This window comes from Hyposmocoma kahamanoa, unplaced genomic scaffold, assembly GCF_003589595.1.
Source record: "Hyposmocoma kahamanoa isolate Upper Pololo Valley unplaced genomic scaffold, ASM358959v1 202, whole genome shotgun sequence".
NCBI classification, from domain to species: Eukaryota; Metazoa; Arthropoda; class Insecta; order Lepidoptera; family Cosmopterigidae; genus Hyposmocoma; species Hyposmocoma kahamanoa.
The window spans coordinates 20,242,844-20,249,613 of record NW_020653726.1 but is presented as its reverse complement, the minus strand read 5'-3'; the positions used below and the strand labels follow the sequence as shown (position 1 = coordinate 20,249,613).

Sequence of the window (6,770 nt, the reverse complement as noted above, 5' to 3'; positions counted from 1 at the left end):
GCGGCCGTTGGTCGCGAGACGCGCGGTGTGGCTCCATGGCTACATGGTGATTAAATTTAAAAAAGGCGGTTTTAACACTTGAATTACACAGTTAAATGTAGATATTATAATCGTTTTATCGCGGCATGCTACGAGTCTGGTCTCATTAGGAATTTAGTAACAATAACATGTGGGATAGAAATGCACACGAGTGACAAATGTAACGAAACATGTCAACTGCTGTAAGTGTGTACGTATGATGCCTACGCAGTACTTATACTCGTATTATGTCATTGTGACCAATCCATCCCGTTCAACTAAAGCTAGAAAATTGGTTTATTAAATGTAACATGCTAACAAATTTGGATATTAGACTTTATTCTCAATTTTTTAATTTTTTTTTGTTGTCAATAGTAGGTACAATTCTTCGGGTTCGTGTTTTCTTACCTTAGTGTCATTAGTGAATTTGACAACTTGTGTCATATCATAAATAGTTACTTAACTTGCCTAACAGAGAGTTTATCATCAATATTTTGTGAATATATGCGCCACAAAACAAAGAACGACCCCACTTTTAACAGCGCTATGATCTCTGTAATTGGTATACAGGAACCAGCTATTCTTTAATTATGCTTCAGTACTTCGTCGGAAACATTGTATCAAAATAAATAACTCGATTGAGATCCAAAAAAAAACCGTTTCATTTGCTATACAATACATGATTTACTTTTATATGATATGGTTACATTATAAATTAAAAAGGTATGACAGAGATGTTATAATACTGATGTACCAAATCCGTCGAGTATATAACCAGAAATAGAGATGAAATGTCAGTTAGAAAACTATCCTGCAAAATCATTACGATGACAACTGCGCTCCGATTGGTCAGCACGAATTCGAAACAATTGACGGGTGTCGTCAATTGTTACACTTCAAATCGACCAGTTTAACTTAAGCTTTGCTATAATGGACAAAACTTGAAAAATTACTTATTTAATTACCGATGAAATGTGATGCCGTCTGTTTGTAGTTAGATGTTTTGCTGTTTTTCCCACACCACCGAACCCCCCATAGTTAGAGATATTGCCTTTATTACAATAAATATTTTTGGAATATACGGACACGTACACACAGGTCAGTTGTAGATGCTATACTATTTCAGCTTTCTGATTTGTGATTTCAGTGCAAACGAGAGTTGATATTTAAAAGTAATATAAGGTCCATTTGCCTGATGAGATGCCAGAGACGGATGGCGCTTATTTCTTCTCTATTTCTGCATATATACTCGATGACCAAATCTAACATAAGTTACGTTTTTTTTTATAAAATACAAACAACCGAAACTTAAAACTGAAATACAACAGTTGTCACTTACATTTGGCCTCGTGTTATGGCCTTTCCACATACGCAGAGACTAATATATATATATATATATATATATATATATATATATTAGTCTATATGTATATATAATATATGTATATATAGTATATAGAATAAAAGGCTAATTTTAAGGCAGCAAGGACCAATCGTATGTAATGGTATATTGTATGTCTATGACATAGGGGATAATGATATATCTTTGAGTGTAATATTCTCAGGTCTATACAGGACATTAGGAAATATTCAATTTCACCAAGACGTCGCATCCACAATAGTTACTTTCCACTATATAAAAATCAATTCCAGATAAGAGATTTAATACATATTCTTATTTTTGTGTTGTCGTATTTGATTGAGTTATTTGTTTCTGTTGGCATAACGGGATCGATTGCTCACAGTCAGTTACTGTAAGAGTATAAATTGACGCACGATGATTGATCGAATACACTATTCAGCAACCATGGGGCAGATCAAAACTCTTCAACGTGTTCAGTTGATATTCTTCGTTGGTGTCGTCGCTTGCGTAAGTAATTTAGATTTACTTTTTTTTAATAAACGTAACTAGACGTATTCTGTCATTTGTTTAAAAATATTATAATAAATAATAAAATAAAAATAAAAAAAAATAAAAATCATTTATTTCAGACAATATACAGTCCAGTTTGTTAGTACAAAGGATTGATCTTATTCTATTGTTAGTACAAAAATTACAAAATAAAATAAAATAAAAATAAAATAAAAATGCCCGGTCAGTCTATCCAACATACCCGCCAAGATCACCGCGCTCCCTGGACATGTAGCTCGGTGAACCTAGCGAGCAGATTAGAATCCAACCTCTCACCTATCGCCTTGAGAACTATGTTTGAGCTCTCTCTCACTCTGCGTAAACAGGATGCCACTTTTTTTCGCATCAGAGCGTAAAAATCATCTACACTTGCGTCGGCAAACATACCTGACGCAATAAAACACGCAAACAAACAATTATAATATGTAACTTGAATTTTGCACTGTATATTCGTTTTATACTAGGGATGTAACTGTAGATAAAACTAGTTGAGGGGTGAGACCCTCATTAGCTCAAACAATTTGTGTCATAGAGTAACAGAACAGCCGTCGATACTTTTACTTGGCAGCATCTACAGTATCGCCACGCAAAATGACATATACATTGTGAGCATACTTATAATACAAAACGGACGTATTTCCGTTATGATCTACGAAGGTTATCAAACTTGTACTTTAAAACTATTATTTTTATAAACGAGGATACGGAATACTAATTTTTGCTTTGTTTACAGGTTGTTATCAACGCTCTTCCGTCACCATCACCAAACTCGAACTTCCCTTTTCCGTTCCCAAGGAGTAACTTCCCGTTTCCAGACAACAACTTCCCGTTCCCAAGGAGTAACTTCCCGTTTCCAGAAAGCAACTTCCCGTTCCCAAGGAGTAACTTCCCGTTCCCGTACGTCGTTTATTAGACCGTTGAGCCCTAATCAATACTGTATGTAGATTTGGAATAACAGCTAATATGTTTGCCTCCTGATTCATGAATTTAGTGCACGTGTATGTGCGCAGCACGCACAATAAAATTATAACATACGAGTAAAAAAGCTCACTATACATTCATGTCAACATTTCATTTTCAATATGTACATACGTGAGATCACAAATTAAAGCATACAAACTCTCTGTCCACTTTTGGATGAACCGTTTTCAAAAACATTGCCGTTGTTATAAAACACAATATTTATTTGTCATTTCGCTTTAAATACAAAGTTGCAACGATTAAACCAATCTTGTTTTATTTATTATTTTTTCACAAAAACTTTATGACACGAAGCATTTTTTATATCTTTACAAGTTTAAGAAATAACGAAAACTTATTACTTAGTAAAATAATTTTAAAAGCTTTCGTGGTAAACTAGGTAAGTCATACGTACTAAAAATGACCATACTGCTAATTGTACAATCAACCACATTGTCCAAAGATTACTACAAAAATATAAATTGTTTAAATGAAGCAATATCGCTATTGATTAAAAAAAATTTTAACGCTGACAAAATTCAAATTCAAATTCAAAATAATCTTTATTTCATAGGTAAGCATTATTACACTTGAAATCGTCACAATGGTTAAACTCTACCGCTCATTCGTAAGGCAGATTCCCCTGAGAAGAATGAGCAAGAAACTCTAGGGGTTGGTTGTTATTTTTTTATTTGAAACATCAGATTGAGACTACCTCCATGAGCTAAACGGGTTACTACCACGGATTTTTGTCATCCAAGTACGCAGAAGTTGTATAATAACCTTTAGTATAAAGTTTTTGTTTCACTATAGTTTTAAACCTCGTGAAAGGCAAATTTTGTATATCAACCGGAATCTTGTTATAGAAGCGTATACATTGCCCCTTAAATGATTGTTTGACTTTGTGAAGACGACTATTAAGAAAAGCTAGATTATTTTTATTCTTCGTATTAATGTTATGTCTGTCACTATTTTTCATAAAGAAATTACTATTCCTTTTAACATAAATTATATTTTCATAAATGTATTGTGAGGCTAGTGTAAGAATGTTAATTTCCTTAAACTTATCTCTCACAAAGAAAATTAATTAACCGCTAACGCGATACATGCAGCCGTAGACGCATGCCGCCACAGAGCGTTGCGCGATTCATGCGTCTCTGGAAGCATACCACACCTAGAGGTGATGATTTTATACCGATTTATCGGATATCGAAGTTATAACAGGTAAAAGAACTAATATTAATTGCTATTTCGGTAACTACTCTAGCAAACCACAAAGTTTTTAGTGCCTGGGTCTGTCATTTAAAAAAATAAACAACTTCAAAAATACGTCATGACAATCGCATTAGTGGATTTGCGATGTATTACTGCATTTTATTTGAGATGTTTTTGTTGGTAGTACAGAGGGTATTTATTTAGCAATGCAGAATAATAATTTTTATTCATAAAAAGTTGTATTTAAACTGATGCTTTTCTAATTTGCGAAACCAGATAGCCGCCATTTTGCGGTAGGTTTATCCTATCCTTTAAGGGCCGTGTAGGTGGGGGTAGTGCATCGCGTGAGCGGTTAAAAAATAAACTTTACAAAGTACAATTGAAAGACAAATAAATTTACCATCGCACCATGTCTTGTTCGATCTCTGCTCAGTTCTCTTGCAGACTTTATTTCTCCGATAATATTTTTTATTTATTTGTTATGAAGCAAAACAAAATCTTCTAACTAATTACGTTCTAGCTATTTTACTAGACTAATAATCAATTTTAATTGCACATAATATTCAAAAGTAAAAGTAACTTATTTAAAGAAATTGTCCATCGACAAGATATCTTTTACAGGTACAATTGACCTGGTATTTTAGAAGGTTCATTAACATGATCATAAATGTAAACTTTTCAACTACTAAAGTAATATGTGAAAGCTGTGGTTATTTTTAAGTTCATTGTTAAGTTCACTACTAGATTAACCTGTGAAAGTAATAGTCATTTTTTCTTTGACATTGACTATGACTATTTGACTATGTTTCTGGAGTTCCCTTACGGGTAAAAGACAACTCAATCAATTTCAATAGGCCGACAGTACACACTATGATGGAACGTGTTTTTTTATGGATTTTGTTATATCTCGCTTCGGGTGAATTTCTACTGGGCTCATCATGTAGTCCCGCTACGGGTAACCCGAATCTCCTGAAATAAAATAATTATTAATTAAATTTTTATTGAATTGATATTCAATTATTTTTTGTGAAATTATTCCACTAGTTTGTTATAATTATTAATACAAAGCTCGAACACTCAGAAAAAATTCCTTAGATCTGGTCGGATTCGAACCAACGTCTTCTTGCATACTGTGCCAGACGCTATACCAACTAAGCCACGGAACGAACCAATGGACCTCACGAATTTTTCGTGAAGTCCACGTATAGCGTCTGACACGGTATGCAAGAAGACGTCGGTTCGAATCCGACCAGATCAAAGGAATTTTTTTCTGAGTTTTCGAGGTTTGTATTAATAATTAAAATAATTATGTTTATAAAATGGAGTAATCTGATTTCTGCAATCTATTTTAAATTTTGGGGAATTTGTTGCTCCCCTAACGAACAATTAAACGGCCTCATGAACTTCGTGAATGGCGATATAATTATTAGGTTTCGTGGTTTTTATAAATCTTTATCAAACCCGGGCAAACAATTTGCAATCGCTGACATGACAATTTACGTAAATAAAAACTGTCAAACATTTACGGCAAGTGTGACACTCTCCTTGGCGACTCTCATCCACAGAGACTGCCACAGCCAGCCGGTGATAATAGGCGGCGTCTAAAGCCGCCACACCACCCCCCGCAGAGTGAAGTTCATCCGCTAGTCTAGCTTTGAGCTGTATGTTTTGTCGGAATAGTGACTCGTTTTGAGCCGCGAGCTTCTCAAGTTGTGCCTTCAATTCATACATGACAACCACACCTCGGTACGGGTAATAAAATATTAAATAAAAACACTTACCGGCAAGAAGTCAAGTCGGAAAAAAAATGTTATAAAATACAATTATTAACTGCCTCCGTAGCCGAACGGTTACCATGCCGGACTGCCACGCAGAGGTCCCAGGTTCGATTCCTGGGCTGGGAGAAATAGTTGTATGACCTACAATTATTTCTCTCGTGAGTTTGGGTGTAATTTGTGGTTGTCTATGTGTGTGTCCATGGCACCCGCGACACAGGGTTTCCCTAGTGCGGGGCTAGGGGCTATGTTGAGTGTGTGAGTTATTTATTATTATTACAATAAATACAAAATCCAAACGGTCGACAGGCGCGTGACCCGTCGCGACCACTGGTAGATGACGTAGAACGCACGATCGCACGTAACTGCTCACAAGTCGCAGTTACCCAAATGACGGAGCCGATCCTCCATGGAAACTCCAGCGAGCGTTAGAAAGGAGTATGAGGCCTTCAATTTGTATTATTTCATCTTCTTCGTTGTATATTGAAATTTTTGTAAACATTTATTTCTTGAGAAATGTAAAATCAAAATCGTCGGACTTTTCACGCAAATGTTCGAGGCCGCCGAGACAATCACGTCGGGGTCACCAATTTGGGAAATTTATCGCTCCCCTAACGAACAATAAAACGGCCTCGTGAACTTCGTGAATGGCGATATAATTATTATGTTTCGTGGTTTTTACAAAATCTTTATCAAACCCGGGCAAACAATTTGCAATCACTGACATGACAATATACGTAAATAAAAACTGTCAAACATTTACGGCAAGTATGACACTCTCCTTGGCGACTCTCATCCAAAGAGACTGCCACAGCCAGTCGGTAATAAAAGCCGCCACAAAATCAAGCCTTCACTCACTCATTACAATCATTGATATAGGGCACTAAGAA

General features: G+C 35.4%; 1 long non-coding RNA gene across 1 annotated transcript; it reads left to right on the top strand.

Annotated features, from left to right (window-relative positions):
• The first annotated feature begins 1,798 nt into the window (after nt 1–1,798).
• On the top strand, nt 1,799–3,076 carry LOC113227007. The gene is made up of 2 exons (XR_003310164.1): nt 1,799–1,888; nt 2,664–3,076. It is a non-coding gene; the product is annotated as an uncharacterized LOC113227007 (long non-coding RNA).
• The last annotated feature ends 3,694 nt before the right edge of the window (nt 3,077–6,770 follow it).